General features: G+C 38.7%; 1 protein-coding gene across 3 annotated transcripts in view; it reads right to left on the reverse strand.

Annotated features, from left to right (window-relative positions):
• LOC5574569 (trafficking protein particle complex subunit 2-like protein) overlaps window positions 1–14,080 on the reverse strand; it is a 42,829-nt gene that overhangs the window by 13,982 nt on the left and 14,767 nt on the right. The gene's annotated exons all lie outside the window — the stretch shown is intronic.

Genomic DNA, 14,080 nt, shown 5'->3' on the forward strand with positions numbered 1-14,080 from the left:
TCCCGTCCAGAACCATCCAATTTCTGCCGAATTGTGTTTTTACTGAGCTATCGACGAACACGATCAATACTATTTTTATGTCACAATGTAGCTCCAAATATAGGTATTCAGCGGAAAAATAAAAATAATTTGAAAAAAATTTATAAAAAGTATGTAATTGCATTTGTTAATGCATCTAAGTGTTCCTATTTCCGTAAACAGATGTCGTGACGAACTTACTAAAAAATGCATTATGTCGAATTTAGTTATTTATCCTGATAATTTTTAATATCAAACCATAGCTACTACTGCAATAAAGAAAGCTGTATACAGTGATTTCCCGATTTTGTCAGCCCCATGCTGCATTTAAGGTTGACAAAATCGGGAAAAAAATTTCGACGGGTTTCAAGTTTTATTTTAACGTAAGGACTTAGTTTAATGATTTTGTTAATATAAACATTGTTTTTTTACTTCAATTTTCTATGTACCGTAACAAAAGGTAACATTGATCAGTTTCTTTTTTTTTTCTTTCTAGAACAAACTCACAAATTGTATTATATAAGTTGAAAATATTAAAGGTTTGATGACGTTCCACGGTATCGTCTAAATCGTCAAAAGTGTCGAATGTGACAAACATGCAGTTATGAACAGTATAATGTTATTACAAGCTTTTGTGCCAAATCAATGATGATGAATTTTCATACAAAATGCTCAACATTTTGAAACTATTTAATAATCCATTTTAAGTTGTGCAGCTTAAAAATACAGGGATTCAAAGACTTACTTAACGTATGTAATTGAATGGTTAAAGGTGGTGAAATTAAGGGGCTTAACACTAACAGCCTCAGATGCCAAAACCTGACTTGCGCTGATAGGACTCTAAACATAGTATTTCATGGAGGACTGACTATGTAAACCATAGCATTGCATTCCTGTTTGTATAGATAACCATGCGATCACAGTAAAGGCAGGTCCGTCACCTTCGGGCTCAGATTGGGTACCACTTTTAGTACTGCATTTGGTCCCTCGGTAGTACTAAAGGTACCCAAGTTTGACAGATCGCAGTACAGGGACATGGAGGTCTTTAATTTGTCTTTGGTAAAAGTAAAAAGAGCCGCTACCTAAATCAAGCCAGAAGCGTTCTCTAGTCGGAGCGGTTTTGCCAACGCAGGGACGCAATCTGGAGGGACAAAACTAATAACTCTACACTTTTTATATTAAATTTAGGGTAGAGATTATTAGAGTATGTTTAAAACTACAAATTGAACTTTAACACTTCACTTTTTGCAAAAAAAAATAAAATACTAAAATCACTAGTAAGGCGAGCAAATACCTTTAACCCTTCAGTCGTCGCGTGGTTTGCCACCATCGGAACCACCACGCTGATGCTGCGTTCGTTAAGCGAGGTTTTTTCATCACTGTTGTACAAAATACAACAGCGCGACGACTGAAGTGTTAAACCAGGTCCCTCCCACTCGGGCTCAGATTGGGTACCTCGGTAGTGCAAAAGGTACCCAAGTTTGACAGATCGCAGTACACTTTGCACGGCATTCTAGATTACCTTATGACCCATAACATTTTGGGCAACTGCAAGGGACATGGAGGTCTTTAATGTGTCTTTGGCTAAACTCTGATATGTGTGACACTGAAGAAGTCTGTAAGTCGCAGACGAAATAGGCCTATCTGTCGAGATAAGCAACACATATTAGAGTTTAAAGGTACCGTGATGAATCAATATCCGGACGGTACCGATATCCGGACACTCTGATTATATTATGTAATTAAAGTCAAATTTAAGTGATTATATGTTTGGTTTTAATACTCTCCCTTTATTATTGACAATGCTGGTCATTTCAAATTCATTTTCAATCTAGTAACCATTGTCAAATAATTAATAAAAATAAAAACAATTTTTTTGTTCATGTTGGACGTCATTTCGTCGCGGTCCAACCCTAACTCAAGTTCAACAATCGATGAACACGCGAAGAATGTTTGGTTGAATTAAAAGTTTGTGAACTACATTTCTACTGAAAATTTTTACCATAAGTGTTAAGGAAGATATATTTTGAAAGTTCTGTGAGTCCCCTCTACTGAAATATGTTGAAAATATGTTTTAATTGGTGTGTAAAGTGACTGTCCGGGAAAACGAGCCAGTGTTTTATGATCCGGACATCATTTAAAAGACTCAAGTTTGATTAGTGTAAGTGAGTTTCAAGGAATAAAATCAAGAGAAAACATGAAAAATAACTATGAAAAGAATAGTGAGTTGTAATTATTCAAGATAATATTATATATATTAAGTATATCTTCCTCAATAAAAGTACCAGCCGCATCGACTGCAGCTCAAGCCACATGAACTCAGTTCAGGTAATCAAACCACTAATATCACAAACATGGTATTCTTTTCGATATTGTACGGCAAATGTTGACATCAAGTTTATTAAAGATTGCTGTTTTATTGTGTATTGGTTTGATTTTAAATAAAATTAAATGAGAATTGCATGCTTTAAAACAGTTGTCCGGATTTCGATCCAAAAGTGTCCGGATTTAAAGACAACACTAACATCAGGCGTCCGGATTTAAAGACAAGACATGCTACAGTATTTGAATGATTTTCGAGTAAAAAACATGTTTTTTTCCAAAATGTTCATCACTCCCGTGAAAATCTGGATTGAAACTATGTTCAAAACACTATGACATTAAGAATTTTCCAAAACAACACATTCATATTAGATTTTGAACATTTGTGTCGACTTAAGCGTCCGGGTATTGATGCATCACGGTATTTGCTCGCCTTACTAGCGATTTTAGTATTTTATTTTTTGCAAAAAGTGAAGTGTTAAAGTTCAATTAGTACTACATTTCTCGATTACTTTTTCAAATCGACGTAAGTAACTTTTATACGGTTTTGAGAAAATTAATTAGGAAAAATCACAATCTATCTTCTAAAACTGTTTTAAAATGAATCACCGTTTTAACATTTTTTTGCCGTGTACTTCGCTCAAATTTTGCATACACTCAGCTCACGTTCAAAAACTAGGTAGTTTCTATTATTTCCCACAAAAATAATAATAAGAAAATGATAAGCCGTTTCATTCAGCTACTTTCGACGTTTTTCTACCAGTGTAAAATCGGCTCAAGTAGTGTTTTGTTTTGATTCGTGGTTAAGTCACTTTGTCACTCCATACAGCGGGGCGGCGAAAGTAGTGGTTAGGTTGCGAAAGTTGAAAATGTTACTTTCGTCGTTTTGTAAATCCGGAAATTAAACGTTCTAAAAGTGAAAAGTTGAGTTGGTACAGAGCGGTACGTGTAGAATTCCGCCTGCTTAACACGTAGGATCGATAAAGTAAGTTTGTATACTTTTTTGACTTGAGTCTGTATGAATAAGTTTTCGAGATTTGGTGTCTTTGGCAAAGTTTTTTGTGACAACGGGGACCATTTACTGACAATAACAGACAGTTCGAAAATCGTTTGCATATGTGGAGCCACAATCTAACTTTTACTGTGACGTTCTAGAGACTTGACACATTCGGCAAAGTTGTTCATTTTCATAAAATAAATAACTCTCTCGAAAAAGCCAAAATTACGCAGGGTCAAAAATGACATATTGGTTTGAAACACTCTTAAAAATCCATTTTTGAACCAATTCTCGATTTTTTAGATTTATGTGAAGAATAGGGAACCCTAGAATACATGTTCTTGTCATGTTCAGTGATTATGGCCATTCTGGCACAAGAGCATAAGGACACCTGGAACCAGTTTCAGCAGTTCATACACATGTATATAACGACGATTCAAATTTAATGGGTTTTCATTCTGATTTGCAAAAGCATCAATAGGATCAACAATAAGATTTGGCCAGATTTGGTCGGAGTATTCCGGAACCGATTCCGGTAGGATGTGGGCATTCTTGACCATTTTCAGACCATCAGTTCCATCGTGCGACAGCTCAAAAGTCATGATTTTTCATCCAGATCTAAATAGACACCATGCCGAAAAGCAAACATTTTTTTTTCTTCTTGTTTCTGGCGTTACGTTTCAACCGGGTAGAGCCTAGGGGATAGTAAACTATAAGAAATCGGTATTATTCGGCAAGCCACAATTCATGTTTTTTATCGTTGAGTAAAAATACGATAGTGCCTAGAAAATATTTACAGGGATTTCTTTAGCGATTTTTCCAGGAGTTTCTGAAGAAGTTTTGGCCGGTATTCCTCCAGTGATTCCTCTATGGATTACTCTAATAAAATCTTTACTGGGATTTCTCCAGAAATTTCTCCGAGGATTCCTCATGAAAGTTTTCTAGGAATTATTGCAGAGATTTCTTCAAGAACTCCTCCAAAAATTCCTCCAAATATTCTTCAAGCGATTTCTTCTGATATTCTTCCAAAACAAAAATTCAGATACTCTTCTAAGGATTCGTCCAGAAAAATCTCTACAAGAATTAATGCAGAAATGTCTTCAATGCTTTCGCCAGATCACACTACGACAATTTCTCTAAGGATTACTTCAGATATTTCTTCAGTGATTCCTCCAGAATTTCCTCTCATGGATCGATCCAGGAATTCAAACCTGACATTCCAACAGAATCTCATCTAGGGATTCTACAAAAAATAACTTCATGAATTCTTTTAGGGATTCCTCAAGAGTTTCTTCCAGGAATTCTACTAGGGATACCTCCGAAACAATCGCTACATGTATTATTCTAAGGATTTTTCCAGGTAATCCTCCAGGGATTCCCCTTGAAATCTCTAAAGTGATTCGTTCTGGGCCTCTTAAAAATCCTCCGGGAAGTCTTCTAAGTATTTCCCTGAAAATTCCTACAGAGATTCACCCGTGAACCTCATTAAAAAGAATAAGATTTTTTTCAGGATTTCCTCCGCGTTTGTTTAGAGATTCCACCAGGAACTTCTTTTCTGAAGAAGTTTTTTGAGAAATTCATGGATATGTTCCTGAAGCGATCAAAAACATCTTGAGTAATCCCTTGAGAAATCCCTCCCCCCGGTTGAAGTCCTGATAGAATCTCTGGAGGTATTCATGAAGAAATTCCTAGAACATTCTTCTTCTTCCTGGCATTAACGTCCCCACTGGGACAGAGCCTGCTTCTCAGCTTAGTGTTCTTATGAGCACTTCCACAGTTATTAACTGAGAGCTTACTGTGCCAATGACCATTTTTGCATGCGTATATCGTGTGGCAGGTACGAAGATACTCTATGCCCTTGGAAGTCGAGAAAATTTCCAACCCGAAAAGATTCTCGACCGGTGGGATTCGAACCCACGACCCTCAGTTTGGTCTTGCTGAATAGCTGCGCGTTTACCGCTACGGCTATTTGGGCCCCTCTCCTAGAACATCAAATATGCTTTTCGGTTACGCAGTCTTTATTTTTTATAATAATCACTGCGTAGACGAAAAGCGTATTTTGTTAAAATATAAGTCTACCAGCTCATCCCTGCAAAAAATCCTAGAGGAAACCATGTAGAATTTTTTGTGAAGCAATCAAATTTCAGATATAAAAGTAAAAAAAAATCTGCGGGAATCCCTGTATAGAGTATCTTAGAGAATTCCATTATGAAGTTTCTGGAGAAACTCTTATCTCTGAAAGATTGCCTATGTTATTTACTAAAGGACTCCTGGAGCCATTTCTGGAAGAATCCCTGTAGAATCCTTAGAAGTATCTTAGGAAGAATCACTGTAGATATTTTGCTCGTGGAATCCGTAGAGAAATCTCTGAAAAAAAAACATGTAGAGATGTTTCTGGAGAGATCCCTGGAATAAACCTTGAAGAAATCTTAAGGAATCCTCAAAGAGATTTTCCAAAAGGAATTTATGTAGAGATTTTACTGGAAGAATTTTTGTAGATTTTATTAATGTAAACCCAGGAAAAATGATAAAATGCCCAGGAAAAATGATGATCCTGCGGGAATTCATGGGAGGATTTCTGAAGGAATTTCAAAAGGAACTCTTGGAGGAATCCCAGGAGGGTTTTTGGAGGCCCAAAACGAACCCCTGGATAAATTCCTAGGGAATCCTTAGAATAAGTCATGTAGCGATTTTCCTGGTGGTAAATCTGGGAGAATTCCTGGAAGAAATACATGAGGAATCCCTTGAAGAATTTATGAGTTGTAGAACACCTGGAGGAATTCCTGGTAGAATCCCTGGAGCCATCCGTAGAGGAATCCCGGAATAATTCTTGGACGAATCTCGAGAGAACTACTTGGGGATATCTTTTTATCTGTGGAGGTATCCTCGGAGGAAATGGAGACATCACTAGAAAAACAACTTGAATAATCCTTGAAGAGTTTGTGTTAGTGTTCCACCTGGAGTACTTCCTGGAGAAAGCTTTTAAAGATAACTTCTTGTAATCCTTGTAGAAATTTTCCTGGAAAAGTCCTTGGAGAAGTCTCTGGATGATTTTCTTGAGGAATTTCTGAGGAAAAATCTGAAGAAATCGCTTGAAAAAACAACTTTGTCGCAACAACAACTATCGAAACTACGTTTGACAATATGCAAACATGTCAATTTGAAATATTTGTAGCTCACTAGCGCCTCAGTTGCAGAATGTTGAACTAAGCAAACCTGTAGAGTATTGCATTTAGCTTACACTCTCCTGCGCGTACTCTTTGAGTTGAAATATTCTTCTCTTTGTGTGCATTTTGCGAGTTGATGCAAGCCCTAAATGTAAGGGTCATTTACTCTTCGGAGATAAGGCTGTTTGAATATTTTGTCGAGAAATGTTTCTAGCCTTTACATTTATTATGACAAACTCTTCTTTGAACAATCCAAATCGTTTAAGATGCAAAGCATTTATTTGGTTCAGCTTGGGAATATTATGAGCTTCCATCATCATCAATAAAACAAATATAGAAAGTGAAATTTTGGATTAATAATGAGGATTTGATTCTTGTACCGCAAACAGGTAGTGTAAGGTGGTGGAATGATCAATGTTTCCAGAAAAAACTAAAACAATTGTAAAGAAATAAATATCACATAGTGAACTCTCAACATAAAGGCTACAATTTTGCTAGACAAACAAAAAATAGTCCTAACCAGGCTTGATTGAAATATACCCAAAAAATAGGTGTTTTTCGTAATACTAAGTGAAAACATCGAACTTTGATTAACTTTTCGCATGATCAGGCATATCTCTCCATTAGCTACGCCCTTGCATAAAAATCTGAATAAGTTTTATTTTTATTTTGTTCCATGCAATGAAAATTTGACCGAAAATTAAAATTTTCACGTTTAAAGACAACAAATAGCCTTAACTTTTCCAAATCGCAATCGATTTTAATAATACTATACTTAAGCCCCACTAGTCGTGGGCTTCGTAGCTGTGCGATTAGTGTTAACCTTCCGCGGATGTTAAGAAAAACAACTTAATAAGATACTGGGGTCATTATGACCCAGAAATGTATACCCCTATAAATCAGCGAAATATCGACCGAATAATGAAATTTATGCCGCATTCGAAAGATATACTCCTCAAGATTCTGATCACCACCTGGAATACCGGTTCCGGATCCAGTGGCCACCGGGAATCGGCTACGAAGGGGACCATGTTGGCCACGTGGAATTTCAGTACACTCAGTCCAGAAATCTGCAGTCATCACCAAATTGTATAAGATGCAGGCCATATAGGAATTTACTGTCTTCAGCAAACTTGCTTCGGGGACCAAGAACTTCCACATGGGATACAATTTAGTTCAGAACTCGACCACCGCGTGGCGCTAGCGTCGATATGAACTTCCGGTAGAGGCTAATTATGCGATAACTCGAGATTGCGAGCACATAGAAGGATGCTGTCTTCGGCAAAGTTGCTCAGGAGGATAAGCACTTCCTCATAAGATACAATTTAGTTCAGAACTCGACCGCTGCGTGGCACTAGCGTCGATATGAACTTCCGGTAGGTGCTAATTATGCGATAACTCTAGATTGCGGGCACATAGAAGGATGCAGTCTTTGGCAAAGTTGCTCAGGAGGATAAGCACTTCCTCATAAGATACAATTTAGTTCAGAACTCGACCACAGCGTGGCGCTAGCGTCGATATGAACTTCCGGTGGAGGCTAATTATGCGATAACTCTAGATTGCGGGCACATAGAAGGATGCAGTCTTTGGCAAAGTTGCTCAGGAGGATAAGCACTTCCACATAAGATACAATTTAGTTCAGAACTCGACCACAGCGTGGCGCTAGCGTCGATATGAACTTCCGGTAGGTGCTAATTATGCGATAACTCGAGATTGCGCACACATAGAAGGATGCAGTCTTCGGCAAAGTTGCTCAGGAGGATAAGCACTTCCTCATGAGATACAATTTAGTTCAGAACTCGACCACAGCGTGGCGCTAGCGTCGATATGAACTTCCGGTGGAGGCTAATTATGCGATAACTCGAGATTGCGCACACATAGAAGGATGCAGTCTTCGGCAAAGTTGCTCAGGAGGATAAGCACTTCCTCATGAGATACAATTTAGTTCAGAACTCGACCACAGCGTGGCGCTAGCGTCGATATGAACTTCCGGTGGAGGCTAATTATGCGATAACTCGAGATTGCGAGCACATAGAAGGATGCAGTCTTTGGCAAAGTTGCTCAGGAGGATAAGCACTTCCTCATGAGATACAATTTAGTTCAGAACTCGACCGCTGCGTGGCACTAGCGTCGATATGAACTTCCGGTAGGTGCTAATTATGCGATAACTCGAGAATGCGAACACATAGAAGGATGCAGTCTTCGGCAAAGTTGCTCAGGAGGATAAGCACTTCCACATAAGATACAATTTATTTCAGAACTCGACCACAGCGTGGCGCTAGCGTCGATATGAACTTCCGGTAGGTGCTAATTATGCGATAACTCGAGATTGCGCACTCATAGAAGGATGCTGTCTTCGGCAAAGTTGCTCAGGAGGATAAGCACTTCCTCATAAGATACAATTTAGTTCAGAACTCGACCGCTGCGTGGCACTAGCGTCGATATGAACTTCCGGTAGGTGCTAATTATGCGATAACTCGAGATTGCGAGCACATAGAAGGAAGCAGTGTTCGGCAAAGTTGCTCAGGAGGATAAGCACTTCCTCATGAGATACAATTTAGTTCAGAACTCGACCGCTGCGTGGCACTAGCGTCGATATGAACTTCCGGTAGGTGCTAATTATGCGATAACTCGAGAATGCGAACACATAGAAGGATGCAGTCTTCGGCAAAGTTGCTCAGGAGGATAAGCACTTCCTCATAAGATACAATTTAGTTCAGAACTCGACCACAGCGTGGCGCTAGCGTCGATATGAACTTCCGGTGGAGGCTAATTATGCGATAACTCTAGATTGCGGGCACATAGAAGGATGCAGTCTTTGGCAAAGTTGCTCAGGAGGATAAGCACTTCCACATAAGATACAATTTAGTTCAGAACTCGACCACAGCGTGGCGCTAGCGTCGATATGAACTTCCGGTAGGTGCTAATTATGCGATAACTCGAGATTGCGCACACATAGAAGGATGCAGTCTTCGGCAAAGTTGCTCAGGAGGATAAGCACTTCCTCATAAGATACAATTTAGTTCAGAACTCGACCACAGCGTGGCGCTAGCGTCGATATGAACTTCCGGTGGAGGCTAATTATGCGATAACTCGAGATTGCGAGCACATAGAAGGATGCAGTCTTTGGCAAAGTTGCTCAGGAGGATAAGCACTTCCTCATGAGATACAATTTAGTTCAGAACTCGACCGCTGCGTGGCGCTAGCGTCGATATGAACTTCTGGTAGGTGCTAATTATGCGATAACTCGAGATTGCGCACACATAGAACGATGCAGTCTTCGGCAAAGTTGCTCAGGAGGATAAGCACTTCCTCATAAGATACAATTTAGTTCAGAACTCGACCGCTGCGTGGCACTAGCGTCGATATGAACTTCCGGTAGGTGCTAATTATGCGATAACTCGAGATTGCGCACTTATAGAAAGAAGCAGTCTTCGGAAAAGTTGTTCAGGAGGATAAGGACTTCCAAATGAGATACAATTTAGATTAGAACTCGACCACCGCGTGGCGTTAGCGTCGATATGGACTTTCGGTAGAAATTACACAGAAAAAATTTCCGTACAATCATAGTCCCTACTTCTTCAAACTAGAGAATCAAATGAATGAAGGATTATGAAACAAATTGTTCAATTCGACTTCATATTTTTCCTTGTCTCGAACATTGTCAGATCATTCTTTGCAACTGGGAAAACCGAGACTTGTCACTTTCAACAAGGTTTAAAATGTAACAAGGACTAATAAGTGTTCCTTTCATTACTCAAACATCCTGTTCTCTTCGTTTGAAGCAGTTAGGACTAGGGTTCACTGGTATATCTTTTCTCCATAACGCTCCACGAAACTGTGACGTACCCGCGTTATGGGTCATTTAGAAGGGTGCTGTCTTCCACAAAGTTGCTCGACCACCCGGTGGATTTGACGTCGATTTGTATTTCCGATAGAGGTTAATTATTAGAGGGGGTTTCACATTTTTTTAGCCCAAACACGACCCGTACCCGACTTACTTTATTTTTTTAAACCCGGACCCGACCCGTACTCAGACCTGACCCGAACCTGAAAAAAAATCCGCTGATCAAATCCGAATCTGACTCGAAATCTAAACATTTTTTGTAAGAAAAGACCGAGTTTTGAAAATAGATAAATTCATCGTTTCTGATGCATAAGGAAGCTTTCTGGTTGTTACTCTTACCATAACTCTTACTAAAGTCCACCTAAATCCGAATTTTTACAAGCCCGATTCCGACGTACTCGAAAAAATTTTTCTAGCCTTCAAAACCCGAGACCCGACTTATAGAAGTATGCTGTCTACGGTAAAATTGTTCGAGAGAATAAGGAATTAGTCATGAACATATGTTCAAAATTTAACCAGCATGTGGTGCTGGCGTCTATATGTATTTCCAGAAGGAACTCTTTTTTAAAAGTTTTATCTTCGGCAAAGTTGTTCAGTTTTTTTAATTCTGTGTAGTAAATTCCGCGTGACGCTCGTCATTATATTGCTCTTATATGATATGAACTACACGATCCGACATGAAATATATGTTACGATACAGTCTACAGTCGACTCTCCATAACTCGATATTCAAGGGACCATCGACTTATAGAATTATGGTATAATAGAATATACCGACACAAAATCGAAGGAACAAATTTTTGTATATCCAATATTTTTATTATCATTTTTGTAAGAAAGCAATATTATTTTATTGATGGCATTTTACAAACTATTATGTTTTCAAATAGCGCTCGAAAAATCACGTTATTTTTACTGACAATAGTTTTTATCATTTTCATGTCATTACAACTTGTAATTATTTATTCACCTTCAAACAAAAATTATATCACGTTTCCCCAAAAAAGAAAAAAATTAAAATAGATATCGAGTTATGGAGAGAAATTCACATCTCACTTAAAATCAACTTGTGGAGATATCGAGTTACAGAAATATCGACTTATAGAGAGCATAATGTATGGAAATTTGAAGGAACCGGAAAATCAACAGTATATCGAGTTATAGAATATCGAGTTGTGGAGAGTCGATTGTATATAATACGAAATGAGCTCTATGATATGATATGAACTATATTGTAGTCACTTCTAAAATTCCAACAAGAGTTCAAGTACAAATAACGTCATGAAGTTGCAAAAAAAAATACTTCTAGTTTTCTTTAGAAGGTGTTGCGGTAACTGTGCACTTTAGTTTTTAATTGGATCCGGAATAATCTTATGACTTTATACCAGTATTTCCCTCTGGATTTCCTCCAAAAAGTTATCTGGATCTCAAGACGTAGTTCACACCGGAGTTATTCAAAGGATATAGTCCAGTAACCTTAAATGATTTGTATGATGGATTCTACAGTTATTTACCGAGAGCTCATCCGATGGAATACAAACCCATGCCCTTCTGTCCTCATCCTCTCGAAATATCTCCAGAGACTCTCCCAAAGATTTTTCCAGGAAATCTTTCGAAGATTCCTCCAAGGATTTTACCAGAAAATAATCCAATCTATTCTGTATCTTAATCTCTACAATGATTTCTTCTGGGGTTCCCTAGGACTTTTGCCAGAGATTCTTTCAGGAAGAACTTTTGTTTAACAACTACCGAAAAGCTAAACATTACATATAATTTGCAATTGGATTAGATGGACAAATTGATGTGAAGATTTGCGAAAAAGTTACACGTCTTCTCAGTGAGAATCGAACTCACGACTCCCCGATCTCTAGTTGGGGCGCGTTACCACTACGCCATGAGAGGACTCATGAACGCAGAAGTTAACCTGAATTCGATTTCAGCTCAATAATCACGTGGTCCTCTTTCGCAAAGTGCACCTCTTTCGGAAGAATTAGATGCCCATCCAAACACAACGCTTTCTATATATATCCAATGCCTAGCCCGAGAGCGCATTGTTTTTTAGGTATAGGAATAGCACACTACACTAGCCAGCAACTGCGCTGGCTGAGGTTTCTATTGTGTGGGCTTCCAATGGTGTAGTGTGCTATTCCTATACCTAAAAAACAATGCGCTCTCGGGCTAGGCATTGGATATATATAGAAAGCGTTGTGTTTGGATGGGCATCTAATTCTTCCGAAAGAGGTGCACTTTGCGAAAGAGGACCACGTGATTATTGAGCTGAAATCGAATTCAGGTTAACTTCTGCGTTCATGAGTCCTCTCATGGCGTAGTGGTTAACGCGCCCCAACTAGAGATCGGGGAGTCGTGAGTTCGATTCTCACTGAGAAGACGTGTAACTTTTTCGCAAATCTTCACATCAATTTGTCCATCTAATCCAATTGCAAATTATATGTAATGTTTAGCTTTTCGGTAGTTGTTAAACTTCCACTCGGCTGGTTGGCCGTAAACCACGATTTATAATTAAAACAAGTATTTATCGAGCAACGGACTCATGTTCCGTAACCGGTCGTTTGAGAACGTCGCGACCCATTGGAAGCCCACACAATAGAAACCTCAGCCAGCGCAGTTGCTGGCTAGTGTAGTGTGCTATTCCTATACCTAAAAAACAATGCGCTCTCGGGCTAGGCATTGGATATATATAGAAAGCGTTGTGTTTGGATGGGCATCTAATTCTTCCGAAAGAGGTGCACTTTGCGAAAGAGGACCACGTGATTATTGAGCTGAAATCGAATTCAGGTTAACTTCTGCGTTCATGAGTCCTCTCATGGCGTAGTGGTTAACGCGCCCCAACTAGAGATCGGGGAGTCGTGAGTTCGATTCTCACTGAGAAGACGTGTAACTTTTTCGCAAATCTTCACATCAATTTGTCCATCTAATCCAATTGCAAATTATATGTAATGTTTAGCTTTTCGGTAGTTGTTAAACTTCCACTCGGCTGGTTGGCCGTAAACCACGATTTATAATTAAAACAAGTAACTTTTGTTTGCCATGCATGGCAGCTTCCTCCAGGGAGTTGACATGGAATTTTTACAAGGATTCCTAAAAGAAAAAATATGTATAAGGGTTTCTTTAGAGATTTTGCAAAGGTTTCCAGCAGAAATGTCATGAGTGATTCCTTCGTAGATTCCTCCAGAAAAATCTTTATTGGGATTCTTTCAGGATTTTTTTCCAAGGATTCCTCCAGGATTCGTTTTAGGAATACTTCGAAATTTCTCCGGAGATTTCTCCAGGGATTTTTTAAGTTATTTCTTCTGGTATTCCTCTATAAAATTTTCTACAGACTTTTGCAAGGATTTCTCCAGGAAAGTGTCTTCAAGGATTCTTGCACAGATATCTTCAAGGCTTTCTCCAGGAATTCCTTCAGTAGTAACGCTTAAAACAATTTCTTCAAGGATTACTAAAGATGTTTCTCTAGTGATATCTTCAGATTTTTTTCCAAGGATTCCTCCACGGATACATACAAAAATATCCCCAAGTAGTTCTCTCGAGATTCGTTCAGAAATTATTCCGGGATTCCTCCAGGGATGATTCTACGAGGAAATTCTACAAGGATTCCACAAGGAATTTCTTTATGTGTTCTAAAACTTACGAGTTCCTCAAGGAAAATTCATGAAATGCCTCAAGAATTTCTCAAGATAATCTTCCAGGGATTCCCCAAGAATTTCTCCA

The sequence above is a fragment of the Aedes aegypti genome, chromosome 2 (genome assembly GCF_002204515.2).
Source record: "Aedes aegypti strain LVP_AGWG chromosome 2, AaegL5.0 Primary Assembly, whole genome shotgun sequence".
Classification (NCBI taxonomy): Eukaryota; Metazoa; Arthropoda; class Insecta; order Diptera; family Culicidae; genus Aedes; species Aedes aegypti.